Genomic DNA, 13,311 nt, shown 5'->3' with positions numbered 1-13,311 from the left:
TCGCATTGTAGTTTGTGATTAATGAAGCGAGTAATGAAAAGTCACATTTAACATCATACAAATATTTCTAAATTAACACCACAATCTCTGATTTTTATTGCAAAAACACACAACATTCACAAAATTCTGGAGGGACTGATCGGTGTGAAAATTTTTCAATATTATTAATAAACAGATGTTTGTTTCGGGATCCAATAAGTGTTTCTTAAAATTAAATATTTTAACAGTTTATTGGGTTTTATCAACACATTCTGGCACAACCGGCCCTTTAAGAACATTCAGATTTTTGATGTGGCACGAAATAAAACTTGAGTTTGACATCTTAAGTTGATCACCTTATATTTTCTTAAAAGCTAATTTTAAAACAAATAGATCACGGTTTATTTGTTCTAGCTCTTGTGCAGCGAAGGACATCAATATATGTTCACCCTTGGAGGCCATCTGTGGCAGAAAACAATGACTTGTGTTTTCTTTTGTCGTTGTTCAGGAGCACTACGAGGCAGTTATGAGGCGAACACTAGAACGCAGTCAGCGAGTCGAGCAGAGACAGAAGAGGTGGTCTTGGGGAGGATTGTCCGGAGACCAAGATGGCCGAGCAGGTACAGGAACTATATGCTGATTAAGCCTTATGGTTGTTTTTGTGTTTGTTTGAGGCATAGTAAACTTTTTAAAACAAGACTTCAACGTTTTGAAGTCGGTTCACGTCAGCAGACACAGCAGGTTATGCTTGTTTAATATGCAAACTCTTCATACCATGTTCTTTATTTAAAACTACAAACTTCAAAGTGTTTCACTGTGATTTTGTATGATAGACCAAATTAAAGTAGCGCATAACTGGAAAGTGGGGGGTAAATATGTGGTTCTCAAAATACATATAAGTCTTTACAGTTTGGTGTGCATTTTTAGTCTGTCCCCTTCACTCTGATACCTCCAAATTAAATACAGAGAATCCACATTGCCTTTCTAAGTCCAGAGTAATTTAATGTGCTTCATGAAAACAGCTGATTTGTGAAGGCCTCTGAGGTTTGTTAGGGAAAATCATCGAGTGAATAGCTTCATGAAGATCAAGGAATATGGCAGACAAGTCAAAGAAACAATTGTAAACTATTTTAAGTTATAAAACAACACCCTGAGTTTTAAAGCTGACAGTACACTTTTCAGTCCATCATCTGAAAATGAGGTAGAGTTTTGTCCAACTGGCGACTTTGGAGCTGGAGTAGAAGATGTGCCCCACAAATATGGTCTTTATGTAAGATTGGCTTGAAAAAAAGCCTCGACTCCAGTTTGTCAAAAACCATGTTTTAAAAACTCCAAGCGTGTGGAATAAGGTATTCTGACGAGATGAGATTAAAATTTAGCATTACATGCATGTGAAACGCGGTGTGGATGTTCACCTTCAAGCAGCTCCAGAACCCATGGATTATTTTCCTTCCACATCAGAGTTTTGTGCTACTTTTTGTTTGTGTGTCACAAAAGTTCTCAGTAACATCCATTAAAGTTTGACAAAATGTGCAAATATTCAACTAGCATGATTAGTTTTAAAACCCGCTCTAAAACACTTGTTATTCAGATTATTAGCTAAACCTGGTCATTCTTTTTAACTGGGAGAATTAACCACATCAACAAAATCCATCTGTATACCTTTCAGGTGTCATATACTGTGTGTTATGAATATTGTTCTGTTCTTTGTGTGAAGGATGTGTCCCATCCTCGTGTTTTTGCTCCACTCAGAGCTCTGTGTTTTCCCACAGGAGATTCTGACGCCAGCATCTCTTCTCCAGTAGCTATAGTTGTCTCCTCTCCCTCGCCAGAAAAGCCACCAAGGAGTGGACAAGGTTTTGTTTGTTAATTTGTTTACCTTTGTGCAGCATGGACTGTCACTGGCACCACAAATGGCTTGTTTACCTTCTGTCCTTTCCACCGTCACATGTTGTCCCATCTACTCCTTGCCTGGCACTAACAAGTTTTTTTTTTTTTTTTTTCTGAGGCATTAATCCGAAAGGTTCATTAGGTTTGGTGTTTAGCTTCACGTGTGGCTTTCTCACTTACTGCTGAGCAGGTTTGGTCAAAATATTGGATTTACTCCTGTTTCTGCTATTTCTAAGAGAATTAACAGCCGGTAGATATATGGAAAGCAGTAGTGCTCTGCCATATATTGCACATTTATTATCGCAAAGTCATTTTACGCTGTAAGCTTTGCAAGGAAATGCTTGGACTGCTTTAAATACTAACTTCATTGCACAATTACCATCAAATCTGGGTATTTATGCTAATCATGTATGTCTGGAAAGCTAGAAAAAGGTCAATATTTTTGTCACTCATTTCAGTAAGTGAAACTTGTACAATATATGGGTCTGTCAAACACAGATTGAATTATTTCTTGTCCAGTACAATAGATCAAAATGGGACTATTGATTCCAGTGATTGCTTAAGGTAATTTTGCCCAGCCCTACAGCTGTGCACATCCAGGTGACACAGGCTTCTTGGCATTGAAACCTTTCAAATGAAAATCAACAAAGTACCACTATTGTCTGTTGTTAATGCTGTCTGGTTATGGTTGGCTAAACCCAACATGTGTTGTCTGCTGACCACAAACTGGCTTGTTCATGTTCTGGATTTATATTGCATTGACTGAATGTTGCACAAATAGCTCGTATAACTGGAAGTAAACCTGATTATTTTCTCTTAAAGGAGTCAGATAGTCATAGAGCCTCGTAGTCCCTTGTCTGCACCGTAAGTCCCTTCCCTATTGGTTGTCCTCTGGTAAATCCCTCCTCCCTTGTCTGTTCTTCCTCCCTGCTTTTAGTTGACAAGCGCTCCACATCCACAACTAACCTGAAACAGCCGCCCGAGGCTGGCATCAGCAAACGTTTATCCTCCTCCTCTGCCACCCTCGGTAAATCACCTGACAAAAGTAAGTCCTTCCTCTCCCTCCTCCTCCTCCTCAGATTGCTTTCCAATGCTCTGACCCCATACAGTAAAATCCTCTTAATGTTTTTTAGAATAAATATGCACAGACTGAGATTAACGAGGTTTCTTCAAGCCTCTCCCTGTGTCTGTACTAATTGTCTAATAATCTCTGAGTGTTTAGATTCTGGTTAAATTATTTCACATCAGCTCTTGTGATGTAGCTCCATAAAACCACTGCCTGTTCTTAATAATTCTGTATTTTAATGCACTGAATTGAATTTTCTGATAAATTGTGAGTTTTAGTCACCGAATGGTAAAGTTGGGGCCTTTTCAGTCATTTTAAGTGCCATTATTTTTCATGTGGAAGCATGTTTTAATTTCAAAACTGCCTGTTAGTACAACAGTGTTTATTTCTATTATTTTGAATGATTATGGCTTACATCTCCCAAAAAATCCAAATTGTGTTGATCAGAAAGTTATACTCTTGAAAGTTGAATTGAGAATAATAATTGTAATCCAAAAAATACTGTCTGTGTACTGTATAGTATATTATCTATCCTATTCTTACTTAGGAATTTTAATAATTGACTTACTGTGTGAATTAGATGTAGCATGTTAAGGTACACCTTCTTCTGTTGCATGTTTTCCTTCCACTCAACTTTCCACTAATATTCTTTGATACAAGATTTTGCTCTTTTGTTGTTTATTGTGCAAGTGAAGGTTTTCAGTAACTATTTGAAGGACATCTGTCAAGTCAGCAATTACAAATCTGTATTTATGATCTTTTTTGCACAATCTCCAATGATAAGATGTAACCTATAATCATTAAAGATAACGAAAACAAATTCTTGAAATTCATCTATATTCTGTAAATAAATTACTTCAATTTTTTTATAAAATGAAACTATATACATTTTAAACTATGTCAGGTGATTGGACATTTTTTTCCTGTTTCAAAATAGATTTGTTTTCACCTCTATGCATTTTTTTTTATTATTTGTACTTTGATTTAAGCATAAAGCAGTAAAATAAAGTCTAAGAGACTTTTCTAATAATTACTAGAATTTTTTCCATCAAATTTTACCTGTGGGTGTTTGATTATTGTTTCTCAGGTGTTAGGCCGAGGAGTTCGTCTTGCAACCGCTTGCCAAGCAATGGCACGGCTGCTCAGGCCTGTAAGGGAGATGGCAAACAGCTTCAGGTGGAACAGACAGGTGCAGACGATCCCCTCTTCTATCCTTATTATGCTTTTAGACCCAAAACCGGGTCACATCGCATCACTCATCAGAGCGCTGATACATTTTCAGCTCTGAAACTGCTTAAAACTCTAAACTGAGTGAGTTTTCTAAGTCTTGCTGATATGAAAGCCTTTCAGCTGTTGGGCTTGTTTCTTCTATAGTGTTTTTTTTTAAGAAAAACGTTCGCTCAAACAGTGGTAAAGCTTGTCTGTGTGTTTACCCATTATCTCTCAAACTAGGGCGTCAGCTGCTGGCAGCGCTAACCCTGGTGACTTGCATAAGGCCAAACGAAGCGCACATGACTCGCAAACTCTTTGCTGGGCTTTTTTACTTGTTGACTCGCTCCGCAGTGTGTGGTTGGCTATAACTCCACTCTCATGTCTTTAGGACGCTCTGTGAAGAAGAGAAGTACCTCCCTCACACGAGTAAGTGTGAGCAGAGCACAGACCCCTGCCAAGCCTGAAAAGGGGACAACGGACGATCAAGGTGGCTAGCATGGAAAAGCAGCATGCATTGCTCGGGTCGCCTCCTTTCTAACAAGCATTCAGCTTCCTTTTCCTAAGCACTTCTGAGAGAAATGTTTATCAGCTGTGGATGTCCTGGTTGGTTTTTGCTTGTCTTCTGCTCTTTAAACACATCTTTTGCCCTGAATGGTCAATTCCTCTTAAAGCAGATGCTATTCTTCACTATACTGTTGACGTTTGTAATGAAATACTTAGGGCTGGATGATATGGCTGAAAAATGTATCACAATAAAAGTGTTTCATATTAGTTGCTGTTGATAATTGAGTATCGATAATTGTTGATGCGTTTTTCAATTTGAAATATCTGTCATGCTGACAAACTGGTGGTGTGACCTTTCCACTGTTTTCAGTCTGTTTTATTTTTTTAAGCAGTTAAGGAGCACAATGGCAAAACCTTAAACTGCTGCTGCGCAAGTTACTCAGGAGGTTGTTGCTAGGTAACCAAAGAACGATTGAGTGAGTTGCTAGGTAACCACAAAGTGAGAGAGTTTCCACAAACCTTTCTTAGTCGGCTTTGAACCTTTCTTCTTCCTACATCTCCCAGAATACTGAGCGGTTCTGGATCAAAGTTCAGTGAATATTCTACATATTGACTATTGAATATTCTTCCATGTCTGTTGCGATTATACATAATCGGTTTATTGTCCAGCCCTAAAAATACTTAACATTTCTGCTTCCCTAACCCTACTCAGTGTTTGCCACTTTGGTTAATCTTTTTGAACCTTTTTCATTACTAAGCCTCTGTACAGGAACCGTTCTGTTGTGTGTTGTCTGCTCTAACACGGTTTTTTGTCCCGTTGTATCAAAGTGATGGTTGTCTTCTCCCTTCAAGATGGCGTCATTGCTGGATTTAACTTGCCCTTGCCTCAGTGTGGTGTCTCTCGGTGCCATCCTTCCACAGAAGCACGAGAGCGCAGAAGTAACAACAGCAGCTTGTTGCAGGCTCCATGTTGCTGTTAACCACAAGTGCTTTTTTTGTTTGTGCTTCAGCCACATTGTCCTGTTTGTGCCAGTGAAATTCAAATGATGTTATTGTCTTGTGTTTTCTGTGTGGTTAACTTAGCTATTGATGAAGCAGAGTGTTATATCTAAATCCTCTTAAACAGAGACCTTCTTATTTTCTTTGGCATGATCTTACCCGTGTCTAGGAAGAATTAAAAACTGAGTTTTGAACCTGAATTACCGACCATCTGTTATTGATCTGTCATCAGCAGATGTCCTGTCAGAAAGGGTTTCCTGCTGAGAAGCTAGTTTCCCACTTGAGCTTTTGTTACCTTACAACAGGCAAACCTCAATGCAATTTACTAGGATTTTATGTTTCATTTAGTCCCCTCCTTTGCACCATTTTCTTCATGTGGGTGTTTTATATTTGCCACATCTTCATTATCTGTGGTGGAGATGTGCAGCAGAAGTTAATTAACCCTTGCATGGTCACATTCATTCACTCTATCACTTTGTCTTTGGTCTGTTTCACTCCTCACACAACTGTATTCTTCAGGATAAATTAATGTTATTTTCATCAGCATTCCTCCTCCTTCTAGGAACCATTGATTCGGCCGCACTGTCTAATTGACCTTCTGTTTTTACTCATGTTCAGTTTCAGATCATTTTTCTCTGTGCTCATTCATGGTTTGGACAGTGACACCTGAGAGACAGTCCATGTATGATTACAGAGACTTAACCTTTGGTTCAGTATGATTCTCTCCTGTTAAATCACCTGGTGACTTTTCTTTGTGCCTTCATCATCCCCAACTCTCATCCACCCATTCCTTCCTCTGCTGTTTTTCGGTGATTTTTCGGCCGTGTAGCCCGCAAGCCACCGGCCAGTACAGTGGATGAAGGGGTCCTTAGTCGCCTGCTCACTCCCACCCAGGCCTCACTAGCTAGGAGCAAGAGCGCCGCCGTCCTGTCCGCTGAAGGATCAGATGCTACAGGTAACCTCCGCTTAGGAGACCCTGACTCAGAAGAAGGATGGCTGGATCAGCACCCCTCTCCTGCCTATTAGAGAAGCTTAGTGTTTAAGAAGTACATGTTGTGTCTTTTAGTAGTACTTCTATAGGATTCTACTGAACTCTTAAATGCTTTTAATACCCTTTGACTTCGACGTTGGTGGTAGAATTAGAGAAAAAAAAAACATTGATAAAGCCTCTTTTAGCAATTTGCAGTGTTTACACACCGATTATTTTCAGTACATTACCCTCATGTGAGCCAAAGTATTAGGTAAATATTGACATGAACAGTGTTCCAGCTCACATGTCTGTTCGGTTCTGACACAATTGGCTGTTTGTTGAGCAGCAGCCTTGGTCACAAGCATTTCTTTCCATCTGACGAGCCTCACGCTCCATGAGATTTACCCTAAGCTGATTACCTATTGGTTCTTGTTACGTCTGAAAAGGTCCGCCGTGTTTTTATGCACGTGTTACGGTAGTGAGGCGACTTTTCATGTGATTTCGTTGATATTTGGACAAATTATGTTGTTCTAAAGTTATATCCAGTGCATTGTGCCACTGTGGCTGATGGGAATACAAAACGGACATCTCTTTGTATGCTTTATAAATTATGAAACAAGCACTCACTTTAGAGTTGCATGCACCTTTTATGTTATGGTGTTTATTGACTGGCCATTACAAGCCCATTAACAGCTATAGATCCTCTGGAGCCCAGTAGAGCCGTCGTCCTCGGCAGGAGGGAGAGCTCATGACAGGGTGTGTTACTCAGTCACCACTGCTGCTCAGTGCGCCGTCACCATGAATTACTGAGCACGTTTGGAGCGATATTGTGACAGGAACAGTTCGCCAGGTCTTGGGATTATGACGGCTAATCCCCCCAATCTGACACAGCAAGCTGGTGGAGAAAGCTATTTTCTCCTCCCAGCTGTAAACATGATTACTATAGTTCCTGACAGCCACTTCCATTCACAAGTACCTGAATTTGCTCATATGCATTTGTAACTATTTGATTTTCTGTAGGACTCAAAGATGCCACAAGCAAGCCTTTTTCTGTTATAAGAAAATGTGCTTAAAATAGTAATACAAAATTGGTCAGTATCTCCCAGAAAATGGTCCCAACTTTAGATATATTTTTAATTCTCACATAAATGCAAATCAGTCATTCTTGTCTTTAATGGTGAACTATTGTGATTCCAAGAAAAATTTAAAACAGACGTATTTGTCTAGTGTTTTTTTAAAAACGGTGTGTGTTTTCAGTGTTGTCTGTGGTTCCACATTTAGTGTTCTTTGTGTTATGACGTGCTTCCTGTTTAGATGTTTACGTTGTGTGTCGAAGCTTTGGTGGATGCAGTGTGTGTTTGGGACTTTTCTCAGATTGTTCCTCCTCGCTCATCGTATCTCCCAAAATGTAGAAATCAACCTAGAGCCTGCTTAAGTGCTACATCTAACAAATTGCTCTTTGTGTGCTTTTGTTCCCTCACAAACCACCCTTTCTCTCCAACCATCATCTGCCTTTCCCCAAATCTCCCTCTCTTCTCCCATCAACTCTCTTCACTCTTTGGCCCCCTTTTTTTTTTTTTTGCTGCTTTGCTGCCCAACTCGGTCACATCGCTCTCCTCCCATTGGTTGTGCTCCCCTGGTCCTGCGATGACTGTGTCCTTTACCAGAGTGTCACCTGTGTCCTCGTTCAGCCTCCCCAGCCCCATGAACACGGCGCGCGGCCCCTTGCGCAGCCGCAGCATTGACCGACAGAAGAGCGGCATGACTGCGTCGAAATCGGCCAGCGAAGCCCTCGATACTTCCCTGGTGAGAGATCTCTTCATTCTCCAGTGAAAAAAGCAGCTTACTGCATCTTTTTTATTTAATTAAGCTGCATCTGTATCAGTAGGTTAGTTAGGATTACTTGGTTGTTGGGTCTAATGTGAACTGTATTCAAATTACTGAGTGACTCATTGAGGAAGAAGTCTGAATAACTATCAGAATGCATTTAGAGGCTGGATGCTGTTGGAAATGTTTGTAAAATGTGAATATCTTTACATTTTTATTTATTTACTAGCAACAGATAGGCATGGCACATTAATTAATTAATTGCATGTTAGATTAGAAGGAGCTCGATCATTTTTATTTGCATAATTTCTCATTTCTACTAAAACTGAATGGCAAAAGTCTTCAGTTTGGTACTTTTGCCTTTTCTTTTACGGACAATTTTGTTGCAGATGCTTCATAGTTAAATTTTTTTGTTTGTTTTTTTATTTTGTATATTTAAAATGTCCTTCAGCTTCTGTATTAAAAGTTTAAGTTTATTCATTTCTAAGAATGTGTTACCATTTTGAAGGATTACTTCAAAATTATTGCAAACAATATTATCGTTTATCACAATAACTTCTGGGACAATTTATTGTGATAGGCTTTTACATTTTCTGGTAGAGTTAACATTTCAAACTATTTTTACTAGTGAACAAATTTGATAGCTTTCTCCCAAGCATTTTAAAATAACGATACAAAATTCATACAATAACAATAAAATGGCTTTAAACTGGTTGAAAAATGGCATGACATGGTCTGATTTACATGCACATATTTACATTTGCCTGTCAAAGTATTATGCTAACCACAGGAAAATGCTGCTCCTCCTGTGCTTTGAACATGTCTGGTCACCTATTTGCTGCATGTGTTTATCCTCCAGAGGAATAGTTTCCTACTGCTGCACACAAAATCTACCTCTATGTTCTAACTTGGTGCCTGGCTCTGCAGCGTAATCTGCCCGTTCTCGTCTCCTCTGTGGATTTCATTGTTGTTGTATGAAACAAAGGGATCCACAGTGGCCGATTACGCCCGAGTCAAGCCATGCAAAGTAGACCGACCCCACCCTGGTCACAGAGACTAATTTAGGAAGCAGTTGACTTTTTTTTTTTTACTTACTTTATTGTTTTCTGTCCTCCTGCTCCTCATATTAAAAAGATAAGATCTAAATTAAAGTACGACAGCAGCGAACCTCTTCTTTGTGTGATTTGAAAAGAAAATCAGGCCTTTGAAAAACTGCTGCCTACAACTTGGCCTGACACAATAAACAATAGATCAATTAATCACATGGTAAATTAAAACAAACTCAATAATTTCCATCTGCTTGATTTTTATTTTTTCTCTTTCTCTCTTTGTACCAAAAACTGGATGACAAAAGTCTATCATTTTATTTGTTGTTTCTGATGTTTTGCTAATTAATTTTGGATATTTAAAATGTCTTCCAGTTCAAGACATAAATGTTGATTACAATTTAAAATTTATTGATCTTTGGATTATTACGCCATACTATATTACTCAAAACAACAATAATATTGTTTATCGCAATAAATTTTTATTTTTATGTCAGTCAAGTCGAGCAGACAGCTGAGCTTTTCACATGTTGTTAGTATTTTTTGCTTACATACGATTGCTATGTTCATTGTACAAAGGGAATTTAATTGTTTTATTTTTGTGTTGTATCTCTAATATTGTATAAAAAAGGGTTAAATTTACCATTTTTTTTATCCCATAAATTATTAGAACAATTGACTTTAAAATGGACTTGTTGCATGTTCACCCAGAACACTAATCCAGTGGTGAGTTTTAAGAGAAATGTGCTTTAATTTGTTTCAAATCTCAGGGCTCAAAAAGAACTGATTCCCTGGGTTAGAAACCACACAGGCTTCTTGGATGTCGGTTCATTAACTTTTAATGTCCAAGTGCTTTATTTAGAGCTGTAAACATGATAACAGACTGGCAGCAAGGTCATCCATGTGACTCCAGAGGAGACAAAGACTCTGTACACTTGAAGCCTTTGGCTCCAAATGATTAACCGGATCCATTTTCTTATGAGAACCTGCTTTAGGTCTTCACATGAACCCAACTACTGCAGGATTCATATTCAGATCAACAGACTTTTTGAAATTTCACATCAGACAAGGCATTTGTTCTTTTAACTGTTTTAAAATGAAGGTTTCTTCAGATATTTTATTTTAACTCATTCAAATTTGTCCTTTTTTTTGTTTCTTACAGAAAGACAAGCAATTAGCATCACCCAGGGGGCAACGTCCTGCCTCACCGTCAACCTCCATGGGACGCCATCGCTCACCGTCTCCAGCGCCGAGCCCAACTCCAAAGAGAACCCCGTCCCCATCAGCATCCAAGTAAGACTTTACACACACCCACTAACTTCTTTTGATTTGATTTTAAATAAAAATGTTACCTTTTTCTCTTACAGGCAAAGTCCCAAGACGCGCCCACCGTCGCCGTCTGCGATGAAGCAGCGTCCCCCGTCTCCTCAGCCCTCATCAGCCAAACCCCCACCCATCCAGAAACCGTCTCTCACACCAACTGGGCCACCAACGCTGCGAAAGAGGGACTCCAAGTCCAAGGACCTGGGTCCTGTTCAGCCTGTGGCTCCACAGGCCGCTGAGGCCAGCAAGACCAAAGACAAAGACGGTGAGCTGCGAAACATTCAGTTTACTCGATTTATGTAGCACCAGATTAGGCCTGCAACTACAGATTATTTTAGTGTTCCATTATTCTGTCAGATTAAAAACAATTTACCATATTCTGTTTTTTTTGCCTGTTTTTTTTTTTTTTTTCTTTTAACCGTTTAAGCTTATTTAGTACAATATCACAAAAACATTAAAAGATGCAAATAAACCATTAAATTCTTTTTTTAAAAAATACTGAAGCAGTTAGGATGTTTGCTCTGGTTCATCCAGAAATGCTGACAATGTTGTCTTCCCATCTGAAGAGGGTAAATTTCACAGCAGCTCTTCGTTATGTTATGTTTACTTTCAGACTTTTTGTTCTCCAGTTTGATGCTGGGCAGGATTGTTCTAATCGTTTTCTTTCGAATGACCAAATTTCCTTTAATCTTTGCAAGTAAAATGTCTTGCTAATTCTCTGCTCAGTTCAGCTTACACCAAATTAATGGTCTGTAAACAGCAGCAGAACAAAATGCATGGTGCTTCTCTGCATTTGTTAAATTGAGAAAAGTTCTAACAGTGTGAAATCTTTCTGAATTTCTAAACAATCCTAAAAATCTTGTGTTTGTTGCACATTGACGTGGCAGCAGCTTTTCCCAGCATTAAATCCCTTTGGTGCAGGAGACTCATTATGTTCCAGCTGGAGTTGCATCCTGTTTCTGTTGCTTCTGCCACCCTCTGGACAGAATGGTGTACTGCAGGATGAATTAGCAGATTTAAATAATTTGGTGCTAGTACTTCAACGCAAAGTTTTTTACGTGTAAAAATTTTATTTTTCTATGCGGCAGTTTATAAAAGGAAAAATCACTTTATATATGTGTGAATAGTGCTGGTTTAAATCAACTTAGCCATGTAAAATCTATATTATAATTGCTCAGAAATTCTCTTCCTTGCAGAAGTATTTATACCTTCTGACAGGTCAACATGAAAACTGCAAGTTGCAGTTATTGTACTGAGATTTTAGCTCAGATCAGAAGAAAGTTTTGAATATTTAAATGGAAAAGAAAATTATAAACTAATTTTCTACAAATTAAAATTGAGAACAGTGCATTTGTTTTCCTTTCTCAAAAGCCTCCATCCTCGCTCAGTCGTATTGGATGGAGAGCATCTGTGAGCATACGTTTTAAAGTCCTGCACAAAATTTCGGACTGGATTTGGTCTGGTCTTTGACTAGGACATTCTAAGATGAATGTGTTCTAATCTAAACCATACTAGACAGGTCTGCTGCACATTGTAGCATTTATTTCAAGGGTTGTCCTGCCTTTAGCTCCATCTCCGGTGCAGCTGAGCTGATGAAAACAATCCCCACAGCATAATGCTGCCAACATTGAATTTAGCATTCAGTTAAAAAGGTCAGTTTCAGTCTCATCTGGCTTCTGATCAGCAACCTGCTTTTAGTTCAGTGTCACAGATGATCATCAGTTTCCCCCATGATGTACTAAGTTAGAAATTTCTGCACCAAGTAGTCAGGGTTGTGAATTATAATCTGTCTAAATTGTCATAGTGATTATAAACTTACTGACATTTCTTCTCGTCAGACTCAAAGACAACCGGCACAAATTCGGCTGCTGAGGCGGCTAAGATCCTGGCAGAAAATCGAAGGCTGATGAGGGAGCAGAAGGAGCGAGAGGAGCAGCTGAGGATACAGAAGGAGGAAGAGGAGAGGTGAGATTACTGCTGCACTGAGGCGCAGAAGTTACACATCACTACAGATTAATCAAAACAGATTAGTCTTTAATCTGTTTTGATGTACTAATATGTTCTCAACTAAAAACTTCTGTTTGTTTCTCCAGGCAGAGAAAAGAGGAAGAGGAGCGTTTAGCCGAAGAGGCTCGACTGAAACGCCTGGAGGAGGAGAAGAGGTTGGCCGAAGAGCGGAAAGCAAAAGAAGAAGAAGAAGCCCAACTAGCAGAGGAAGAAAGAAAAAGACTGGAAGAAGAAGAAGCGTTGAGGCAGGCCGAGCTCCAGAAGGAACGAGAGGAGGCCGAGGCCAAAGCCCTGGAGGAGGCCGAGAGGGTCCGCCAGGAGCGAGACCGGATCATGCAGCAGAACCAGCAGGAGCGAATGGAGAGGAAGAAGGTGGGACGGAGGAAGAATGGAAGCTGATTACTTTGGTTTTTAACCTGAGTCTCTTCTGGGAAATTACAGAAATTGAAAGAGTGGGAAATGATTGTGTTTCTAGATTTTTCTTTTGT

At 39.3% G+C, this 13,311-nt stretch overlaps 1 pseudogene; it reads left to right on the top strand.

Moving 5' to 3' along the window:
• Positions 1-13,311, top strand: part of LOC129360366 (ensconsin-like) — a 29,774-nt pseudogene that overhangs the window by 11,662 nt on the left and 4,801 nt on the right.

Source organism: Poeciliopsis prolifica, unplaced genomic scaffold, assembly GCF_027474105.1.
Source record: "Poeciliopsis prolifica strain line A6 unplaced genomic scaffold, Auburn_PproV2 SCAFFOLD006, whole genome shotgun sequence".
NCBI lineage: Eukaryota > Metazoa > Chordata > Actinopteri > Cyprinodontiformes > Poeciliidae > Poeciliopsis > Poeciliopsis prolifica.
The sequence above is the reverse complement of the archived record's forward strand: the minus strand, read 5'-3'. Positions and strand labels throughout refer to the sequence as shown.